The sequence below is a fragment of the Augochlora pura genome, chromosome 8, assembly GCF_028453695.1.
Source record: "Augochlora pura isolate Apur16 chromosome 8, APUR_v2.2.1, whole genome shotgun sequence".
Taxonomy (NCBI): domain Eukaryota; kingdom Metazoa; phylum Arthropoda; class Insecta; order Hymenoptera; family Halictidae; genus Augochlora; species Augochlora pura.
The window spans coordinates 5402365-5413963 of NC_135779.1; the positions used below are offsets into that span (position 1 = coordinate 5402365).

At 40.9% G+C, this 11599-nt stretch overlaps 2 non-coding genes across 2 annotated transcripts; both read right to left on the reverse strand.

Annotated features, from left to right (window-relative positions):
- Positions 1-7483: 7483 nt before the first annotated feature.
- Trnav-aac (transfer RNA valine (anticodon AAC)) lies at positions 7484-7556 on the reverse strand. Its single transcript has one exon. It is a non-coding gene; the product is annotated as a tRNA-Val (tRNA).
- A 480-nt stretch (positions 7557-8036) lies between these two features.
- Trnav-aac (transfer RNA valine (anticodon AAC)) lies at positions 8037-8109 on the reverse strand. The gene has a single exon. It is a non-coding gene; the product is annotated as a tRNA-Val (tRNA).
- Positions 8110-11599: the final 3490 nt, after the last annotated feature.

Below are 11599 nucleotides of genomic sequence, written 5' to 3' on the forward strand. Positions count from 1 at the left end.
CATTCCGTCAACATGGCGGCCGTGGAACGCGGCGGAGCGAAGCTTCGTTTCTCCGATACATTTCGATCCGCCGTTCGAAACCCGTCATGTATATCTTACGAATCTTACAGTCTTCGAACGGTAGAATTTTCAACAATAACCACGAAGAGACCGATAAACAAATAAGTTTTTATATACAACCTATAGAACCGTGCCCATCATCCTCTTCGCACACAGTTCGCGTCTACTCACCGATGAATAAAACATGAAATCTTTCGATCCTTTCACTTTCCTGCACTATATCTGATTTTCGTCGATTGCGAAGGGTGCTCGGATATGATTCGGTACATTTTTCGAGCCTAATCCTTGATTTAATCCCGCGTCAAACAACGCCGTATCGTCGAAACGAGGATTTTAGGTATTCACGGCAGGGTTGATCTTTGGAAGATAACTGTGATCCGAATAAATACTTGATGTAAGGATCTATATTCCAGTATCGTTCTATAAACAATCTTTATTAATAATATAATTATCTCGCGATACTTGTATTTATTATCAGACTAAGGATCTTTATGCAAAATAGAAACTGCGTCTGAGACAATTAAAAATATTTAGCATTGAGTTGTGCTTTATCTGAGCGCAAGCGCTAACTCATCGTGTTAGGCTGTTCAGCCTATAACATAATTGGACAATTAAAACCAGCAAGAACTGGATAAAAAATCTATCTCGCCTTTTATAGATTGCAATAAATCAAGGAGAACGTGGAGCTATTCTTACAAATTTTTTAATGTCATCGTTACTTGGCATTTCACCTAATTTCGATCATAAATGCATAAAATCCACAATGGAATGCGTAGCCACGGAAGGATATTTTTCTTATATTTTATAGACAAATATATACATCTACCTTTTGCATAACAATTTGACACAATCATCGTGGCGATGACGACACGTGCAACAAAGTTCGAACTCGGACCAAAGTCGCTTCGTTCCCGTCACTTCCATCCCCTAAATCATTCCGTTAGCCGCGCGTTGCCGGCTCGCCGACGGTTCAGAAGAATGATTTTCTTGATACACGCTCGCGAGTTTTTCCCCGCCGCAGCGCGGGCAGTCCAGGACTCCGTCGACATCAAAAGAAGGAATACATTATCCTCTGGCTAGCGGCCAAGGAAATCGGTCTACGGCTGGCTGCCGTTCCCAGCACCGGCACGCCGGCGAGCGAACCGTATCCGGTGTATCCGCGGCAACCGAAGTTGCAATTCCTGCGCCAGTTCGTTACCGATTCTTCTCGTTTGCTCGATCTCGCGAATCCCGATTCTCTCGTTCGTTCGATCTCGCGAGCCTCTTCCGCGCGCTTCTTCCCGCGGGCGCATGCATAATCGTAATCGTCTGGCGCGCGGTGTCAAGGCCGGCCCCGCGTTCGATCGTCGTGACAATGGACGGACGGCGGAAATAAAGTGCGAGAAAGCGCCGATGAATATTCCGCGCGCGGATTAACGTCGAACGAGTCGCGCGGAAAGACGGCGCGGGCGAAATCGGCGATACGAAGCACTTCGGCGGTTTCGATGATACGGTGTGACTCGGTTTGGAAGGTATATTTGTTTTCCAGTAAGGGCGGGTCGATTTTGAGATTGAATAAAATGGGCTGTGTACGAGGTATTAACGAATTTCTTTTTTTATTTGAAAGGGCCGTGTATGGCATTATAATATGACATCGTTCAAATGTCAACGGCTTTGGACGGTGGCACTTATCCGAGAGGTCCAATTATCAATGGCGACGTATTTAACCCCTTGCGCGCTATAATAACGTGTCAGGCTCGCGACAGAAATTCCATGTAAGATCTACTAAATATGAATATTATTAATTTCTTTTAAATCGAAATCAAATTTAATTCATCTGTGGTCAAAGTTGAAAAATTAAACTAAATAAAAATAGCAGAAGAAACAACAATTGTCCAGTCTTGTTATTAAAAATATTAAGAACAAATAGGTGATAATCGACGCAGTATGGAAGGTGTCATAGTGCAAGGGGTTAAACTGTCAAGAGAAAGAATACATTTCTATTTGACCCCTAGAAAAATGCGTCAGTGCAATATTTAGTAAAAGCATGAGAAGAGTTTATATCATTACTACATTATGCCCAACATATTTAAACAACCAAGAACTACAATTCTATATGTCCCTATTAACAAACAATTTGTTCACAAAATTTCAATCCTGCAAACGAGTCTACTACTATCTAGTTATCACTGTTTTAGTGTAGAATCTCCATCTTCGCGTAAGAAGAGCGTCTGTTTCTTGTTTCTTTGTTAATTTCACGTGCGTGGAACAATGTCCTTTAACACTGATAGAGTCGGTGCATAGCCTCTGCGTAAGAAGGGGGTCCTGGCGGCTCTGTTTTTCGTGATCCTGGCGCCCTAGTCAGAGGTCCTAGTACCAGGACGCTCTGGTTGCAGCGACAGGAAATCGTCGAACCGACGAACAAACCTTCTGCGAGAAAGAGAGAAAAAAAGAGAGAGAGAGAGAGAGAGAGGCTAATCTTATCCGGTACGAGCGACTACCGGTTCGAACAGCCGCGCCTACCAGCACTTTTATTACCCGAGCTTCTCGGCTCGTCGACCGGCCGCAATATGGTGACCGGCCCTCACCGGCGCCAACAGGCATTGATTTCACGCGTGGGCCAGGACGTCGGGGATATCGATCGCGCCCCTGCGCCGTTTCTCGCCTCCTTCGACGCTTTTTTGATCTTTCCACGGAACCCGTCGTTCTCCCACCTTTTTTTTTTCCCGTCAGAAACACGGCACACACCTTTCCCATTCGCCTATTTTTTTCTTCTCGCAGCAATTCGGGGGATGGCATTAAGCACAAGGTCTAACCCTTCCGACGGCTTGTCCAATATAAAGTTTTGAGGTTCATTGGAAGATTTTGGCACTCTGTTGAACGCTTTGCACTATTTTTGTGCTTGAACGACTGTGACGGACGTATAGGGGTGACACGATTCTTTTATCGAATTTGCCAATCGGGTTTTACTTAAATCGATCCGGTGTACGAAGCGTATGAAGCGTATGAAGGCTTTGTTGGGGAGTCGAGGTGCAAGAAGTTTGTTGCAGTCGATGTTCCTTTTTACGTTCGTACGTCGAGGAATAAGTTATCATTTGGGGTGGTTTTTGTAGCAATTTGGTCGACTTGTTAGCAGAATTTTTATTTTTTGATATTGGTAAAAAGCTGGGGGAAGTGTTTATGGTCTTTTATTGCACAAAATTTGATTAAAAGTGAGAAGATAAGAACATAACCTTCACAGAGTTTTAAGTTCTTTTTACAGTCATTCTTGAGGACTCGAGAGGTACTTTGACTTCTTGCTTCCGATTGGACCAAGAAAGATAGCTCTTGTCTTCCAAACTACTTAATTTAGTTTCAAAGAAGACGTATAGATATTTCATATAATTATTTACATAGCCTCTTTGCGGCCTAGTGGCGACTCCAACGCGCCGCTAAAAGTGATCATAACAAGTTTCAAAATATTTCCAATCATGATTTATTTTTTATTTAGCTTAATCGTGACAAGCGAGTTTCAAAATAATTATTAAAAAAATTTACTTCTATCTAGAAAATTGTTAAGACCTATCAACTGTTGCAATGGTCACGGAATTCAATTCCATAACACATAAAATCCTTCCTATTACATAAAATAAAAAAAAAACCATAACTCCGAGCAAACATTTTGAGATTTCCAATTAAAAATGCCTCCGACCACAAAGGGTTAATTGATCGAACGCATCGAAAACTCTCCGGGAACGCGCGCCCAGTCCGCATCCGCCCTCCTTATCGTCCTCCTAGCGGCGCTTGAAACGGAAACCCGTCGATCGGACTCCGTAAATTCGCGTTTTATCGGGCCGGTCCCCGGCGCGCCTCTATCGTCGTCCACAAATCGTGCACGGTCCCACGGATTGATAAAAACAGGACCATTCCGTCCTGGTTTATTAAGATCGCGGCGCGATGTTTACGGCGGCGGCGGCGTCGAAACGCGCCCGATCGGAGGCGTTGATCGAGCCCCGAGGAGCGCGTAACTCCTCGATAAGGGGGGGGCGAGAATACGCTTCGCGACACCGCGCGCGCGAGGAAATCGATAAGCGACCGGTGTGTACGTGCGAAACACCTCGGTTTCTGCCCATGCATTACGTTCTCTGGGATTCGTGTAACGCGACGCCGCGGACCGTTTCCCCTTCGTCGGGGTGCCCCCCCCCCCCCCTCTCTCTCTCCCCGGATGACGTTTCCCTCATAAATGTTGCCGCGAACGATTCCGCCGAGTTTTTCTCCGATTATCGAACCTGTTCCGCGCGTCCGCTGAAAGTAGAAATCACGGGCGACTCATCTGTCTCTTTGTAAACGGAGAGAGCGAGCCTCGATTTTTCTGGGAATAGGTTGCTTTATCTTTCGGACGATTGTTCGCTTGATCCGCGCGCCTTAATTGGAAATGTTGCATATCTTCTGTTGTAATGTTGGAGGTACCTTTTGTTACAATGTTGAGATACGTTCTATTATAATGTAGAGACACCTTCTATGATAACGTAGAGATACCTTCTGTTATGATATAGAGATATACCTTGCGTTCCATTATTTCATTTGCAAAACGGAGAGTATTCGTTGTTAATTTTTGAACTTACAAATTTTATATAATCGCGAAAAGAAACGAGAAGGTCGAATGCGAAATTGTAAAAAAATTAATAGAATTTAAGGACATTCCTTCATTGTTTTTCATTTATTGTAATTATTTAAAGAGAAAAGGATTATTTTCCTAGCTTGTATTATGCATAGTTTATTAAATTCTTAAAAAGAATTTAATAATGCTTGTTAAAATCCTTAAACGAAGTATTACATCATTATAAGTTTTATTTTATTGCTACTACAGTCTTTACTCAACCTTATCTTCTTTTTGCTATAAACAGAAATGCGCTTCTTCCAATAAAACTCTCACAGTTCCACCAAAACTTTGAATGTAAACTACAAAATTTCACCTTGCAATTTAACAAACTCACGGCGGAAAATTTATACAAAATTTAATAAGAATCCCGATGCAATATGAACGACAAGAGTTAAATGACGCGACCGATTTGTTTGTGGCGCGCGTAACGCGACGATGAGCCGCGACGTACGGGGAGTGTTTCTTCTGTGTGACTCTTGATAGTTATTTAATATCGAGCGCATGCTTGACAGGCACGAGCTTTTCACCTTCAATAATTCATGAATTCTTGGTGATGCAACATTAATGCGCAGTTGCATGTAACAAAACGAAAATACCAATGACAGCTCGATAAATTTCTCGCGGCGCTACAGAGCCGACGATACTGTGAACGAGAAAATGCAGATCTTTTGTTTCTTTTTTTTTCTCTCTCTTCGAGGAGCCTTTCACGTCTATCATTGTCTCACTTTTATTTTGCATACGTTCGAAACGCGCGTTATACAACGTTGATTGCTATTGCGGATCGCGTACGGCGGGAGAGCGAACGTGTTAAAATCGATCGCAGTTTAATCATTCTTCGCGATGTATGATGATGACCGAGTGCACGGAAATTTTGCTCGAGTATTATTAGGATTCTTTATCATTATTATCTCTATTACTTGTCACTATTATTTCTATTATTTATTATTACTATTTCTTTTAATTATTACTATTATTTCTATTATTTATTATTAGTACTTCTATTACTTGTTACTGTTATTTCTATTATTTATTATTAGTATTTCTATTACTTATTATTTTTTAATAGTATTGTGATTATTATTATCTTTGTTATTACTATGATTTGCTATGCACAGTTGATACAACTCATTTAATTATACCTCATCCAAATCAGTCACATCAATGATAAAAAATGGAAAAGGGTTAAAAAGTAAAATTAATAGATCCGCGTGCACTATAGTAAAAATCTAACTAGCTTACTCCAATTCGCATAATTCTTCTTACAAATAATTATGACCATATTAAAATTACAAAACAATTTTAATTGCAACCGAATTCATGATTAAATCTCTTAAATTCTGAAAATAACAATTTCCTTCCCCTTTCAACGTTACAATAATTACTACAGCCTGTCCTATAATAAACCTAAAAACATTATGTCAGAGCGCAGTGTCCAAAGACGCGCACACATCGTTTCGATCGTGTTTACATGCATCGTATCAAGTTCCATGGCGCGCAGCAGAAATTCATTAACCTCGAAACGCTTCACAAGGGGTCGCAATTAAAAGTATTGCAGCCAGGCGGAGAATATCGCTCGGGGTCAAACGCTTTGAATTTAAACAAAGTTAGGGCAATGTTTCTCATTATGGGATTGCCGTTTAGGTTCACGTTGGAAGTCGTGCGTTGGTTATACGTTAGGTTTTAGTCATAGTTAATCATTGCCGCGCGCTCGCCCGCGCTCGCGCTGCCCGTATCTCCGGAGCATAAGCGAAAGAGGTCTCGAAATAACGTGTGATGACCTCGATATGCCAGCGCCGGGCGATGCCGGGTGATTCGCTGGTTGGCTCGCGGCCCGATTTCTCTTCCGATATCTTTCCGCTGCGCCCTCCGAAAAACCCACCCCCTCCCGTTGTTCGCCGCGATTGCACGGCCCGCCCGAAAAAAAAAAGCCGAAGCTCCCCGTAAATGCTGGCCCCCGTATTCCGTTCCGCGCGCGCGCGCGCCCGCCCGGCATTGGCTCGCGATAATAAAGAAGTGTCTCGTTTCGAGCTATCCGCGAAGAGTCATTCATGCTCTTGTGCCTATTGAACGACGGCCTGGTGTTTCACCAACCGCCAGCGATGCTCTCGTTTTATTTTGTTCGAGGCACGCTGATACCGGGAGATGAGAGATTACGCTAATTTCTCGGGATGGTCGACGGTTCGGCGCGAATCGAGACGCGGTTTTTGTGATTTAATGTTTTTTAGCGACGTGGCAGGAACTTGAAAGTCTTGAGCATTAAATATTACACGATAAATTTTACGCGATAAATATTACACAATAAATATTATATAATAAATATTATATAATAAGTTTGCAATATTAATGTACCCGAGTTGAAAAGTTCTATAACAGTAATTGCCATAATTTCCTATAGATATGGCAAAGCTGAAATAATTAAAATTGGGTACAAGCTTTAAATTAATTTACTGATTAATTATAAAAGCGATTTTATAAAAGCGATTTTGGCTAGGATAACACAGAGGGTCCGGAATTCCTCGCTTCGAATCTTCTGGTAAATATTAACCATTAGAAATAATTTGTTACTATGTCACGAAAATGAATAAATGCCAAATAATATTGAAATTAATTGAATAATATATATATATTATTTTTCGAAAGTAGATTATTTTACACAGAATCGATAGAGCTTTTATAGCTTATTTACATCAGTATATTATATATAGCTTATTTATCTAGGATACAAAATTTATTTTTATGAAAATATAGTAGAGGCGATAAGATGACGATATTTTTAATAAAAAATTGAAAGTAAAAAAGAAATGTTTCCGCCCGGGATCGAACCGGGGACCTTCCGCGTGTTAGGCGGATGTGATAACCACTACACCACGGAAACATTATGTTCAGTGTGGTTCTAAATTGAGCTATTCTGTTACGATTATTGTCTTGTAGTTAAATAAGAAAATTTTTAGTTCTAATCCGCTATTTTCCATATCGAAGCCTTATATTAGAGCAAAAAAGTCTTTCGCTCATTTATATTATAAAATTTGGTATATTCATAAAAAACACAACGCTATAAAATTGAAAATTCATCGAATCCGTATAAAATTGAACAATCTATCGTATAAAATTGAACACTTCGATCAAACTCGTATAAAATTGAACAATGAAGTCTGAAATTATTTTCAGACGTTCGCGATTCATTAAAGCGTTCGTTGCGATTGACGCACGCGGAACTTCATTACACGCGCAGAATGAAATATTAATCTTGTGCGCGGGCTAAAGGTATGCGAAAAATTTATTGAATTCCTCCGGCGATCTATAATTTTATACGGAGATGAAAGAGAGTAGCTTGATAGCGGAGAAAAAAAAAGAATGTTTCCGCCCGGGATCGAACCGGGGACCTTCCGCGTGTTAGGCGGATGTGATAACCACTACACCACGGAAACATTGTGATTGCCGATCATTGCGGCCGGTTCCGATTCGACGGCTACGCGCGCCTTTCTATCCAACAAACTGCTGTTGAACAATTCTTCGCGTTAAACAGGACAGTTTTAGTCGATTTTAAATAATTGACAATATCGAATAATTAATTTATATAACTGACAACATTGAATAATTAATTTATACAATTGAACACTGATTTTTAGATAATTGAACTGTATATTAGGGATACGTAGCGATATTTCTAAAATATTTCACCAAATTTCTATTATGTTCACTCTTAAATCGGTACTTGACAATTTTGTAATTTTTAGAATTTTTTAATACGAGACTAGGTTAAATTTATTTAACCATTTTTAAAAAATCTAGAGACGATCGCGCGATGCTTAATTTCTTAACATTTTAGCGACCGGTGATTCGACAGTAAATATTTTTACATTTTCCTAATATTAGCATTAAACAATGCTTATTTTATCTATTTTATTTATCGTCGCGAAAGGTATATAATATTTAAAAAATTGTAATATTAATATCTCAATAATAGATAGCAAATTACTGGTTAGGATGATAATTTGTTTCACAAATTAAAAGACTTCAGAGTAAAAAGCCGATTTATAGTCCATCGGTCAGTAAAGCGTTAATATTTCTCTTAGAACGATTATGAATAGTTTGTGTATTAATAAATAGGCTCACTCGGAAATAGACAGTCCATATTTAGAAACAAAATGACAAGGAGGCCAAGAACGGCTCAGGAATCACAAGCAAAGAGGAGAAACCCTTCAACACCACCCCTCGATCTCTAAAACGTGACTGACAGCCTATAAATTTATCAAATATTTACTTAACCTCCATCAACTATATTAACACCGTTTAAAAACTATAACAAACCCTTAAAGCAACGTGATTTTTAAACAACTATTCACTGAGCCGCCCTTGCCATTTAATCTAGTATATTCTGAATTACCTTATCTGCGTTCACTCCAGAAACCTACTTCAGCACTGCACCAGCAACGCATGAATCAATTACAAGTTACAATCATTTTACAACAGACGAATGCACAAATTAAACATTAAATAATTTACACAGAAATAACGTTCATTACCCACGAAAACCGCAGGAAATTGTCAAAAGTTCTGCAGAACATTCTTGCAGTTCTCTAAGTAGAATATTTAAAAAATAAGTTGTACTGCATTAATAAATTTGTACGATGTTTAAGTAATTGTTTAGTGATGAATATATGAACAATCTAAAAATTTATTATGCAATTTAATCAAGTAGAAATTCGTAAGCCAGTCGTCAGAAACTAAGCTCATCTGCTCGAAAATATACTGTTATTTATTGTATAAAATACATGTTATTTGTTAACCGGTTTATAAAATTTTATTTTACAAGTAACTGTAGGGATTATTTTGGAAGTAAATCCCACGTGACTCCGTGATAATAATAATACGACAACTAGAGACACCTTCGTTTAACAATAACAAGCACAACAGTTTATTATCAATGTCCCACGACTTACAACAACGACAACGGCAACGCAACAACTTTGACAACAACAACGACTTAACAACAACAACGACTTCAACAACTACGACAACAACAACGACTTCTTCACGCCACGGTTCTCCTTCGAATGCCCCGATCTTTTCCGCTCGTTCTTTTGCCCTTCCTAGCCTTTTCCAAATTATCCTACTCTCTCTCTCTCTCTCTCTCTTGCATCCATACTCTTTCGCTCTGTCTCACTCGCTATCTCATTCTTACTCATTCTCTCTCTTCCTTCTTATTTTCCTCTCGCTCACTCACACTCTGTCTTTCGGGCACGCAGGACTTCGAGGAACCTAAGCAATAAACTCAGGCCACTCGAAGTCGTCCAAACACGCTGTCACCATCTGTCCCATTCATTACCATTTTATGACACTCGACCATGCATACCCGGAAAAACCCTACATAACAAATATATATTTCCATGAAAAAATTGATTTAGAAGAAAATGATAGAAAATATCCCGCGCTTTTTATCGTCGCGCCAAGAAGGTTATGTCCTATTTCGTCTGAAAGTGCACAATAGTTCCTGCAAATAAAATTCAAATTCAATTCAACCGCGACTGTTTAACAAATAGCAAATTAGTACACATTAATAACGCTTCCATTACTAATCTCACGTTTAACCAATCGAGCGTTTATGAATTTCTTAGAGCAGCTGAATAGTCAAAAAATTCTTAAAATCGGTCGCAGTGCGCGCTGCCAAGCGAGCGTTCATCGCGTCCGCTGTTACCATTTCCTGTTATCGCCGCGACCTTTCTAATCTCAGCGCGGAGAAAACACTAAAAAAAAAGAAAGAGGAGCCACGAGAGAACAACCACGGTGAACCGTGTTCGAAATCCATCGCGGTCCGCGGTCGAAAGTTAAAAAGTCAGAGAGAGAGAGAGAGAGAGAGAGAGAGAGAAGCCGGGCCGGTCCGATTAATTAAATCCGTTGCCGACGCGGGGAAGCCGCGTGTCATTCGACGCACAGCAGCATCGTAAATCGAAGATCCACCCGCCGGCCGACCAATCAGAGAGAGAGACGAGCAGCCCGGCCACGAAATCGCCGCGGCGCGCCGCGTCGGACCAGCCGCCTCGTCCTGCTCCTCTGATCCTTTCACGAGCCTTCTATTGTCCTTGGTGCTCCTCGACTCCCACGCCTTCGTCCCGAAAACCGTGCGTGTCCTGCCCGCCCCTCGTCCTTTCCGTCCCCCCCGCCTCTCCAGCCCTCCCCGGCCCTCGCCGGCCCCAGCGAAGCCGGAATCCTTCTCCCGGCGCGCGGAGGATCCTTCCGAGGGAAATATATATGTTCCTGGCTCGTGGTCTCCTGGTAAATATTGGCTCGTGCTCGGCCGAGCCGAAACCGGCCGCTCCCGGGCCGCAAATTTATTTCGGTGATTACTCGACGTCGCCGGTCAGTCGATTTTCTCGAGATTTTGTTTTCAACTCGACGGGACTTCCGTGGATCGAATCGAGGGTCCTTTCAGTATCCGGCGCACGCCTGAAATCGGATAATTCTTGCGAAAGCGTGATTCCGTGACGTTGGACTTTCTAGCCGAGGTTTGGACGCATTTCGAGCGCACGCGGCGCTGAACTTCGATTATCTGGCCTTTCGATGGCAGGATCCTTCGTTCCAGAGTACATTTCGCAAGGAAAGAGATCCATAATCGTAACAGTTCGCTGGGAATATTAATAAACATGAAATCTGTCGCTACGAAAAAGATACTGTTCCATTATTCGAACATTCGCGCCATTTACTGAGCGAGGATGATCGATTCTCAGGGATTTTGTCTGAGAGGATTTTTCTTTAGATCGTTGCATCAAATATTGTTATTGAAATAACATCTTCTTCTTATTGGAATAATTGTTTCTTGACATTGAAATATCATCCTCTTGCTAGTGGAATAATTGTTTCTTATTATTGAAATATCATCTTTTTGTTACTGGAATAATTGTTTTTCTTTTTATTGAA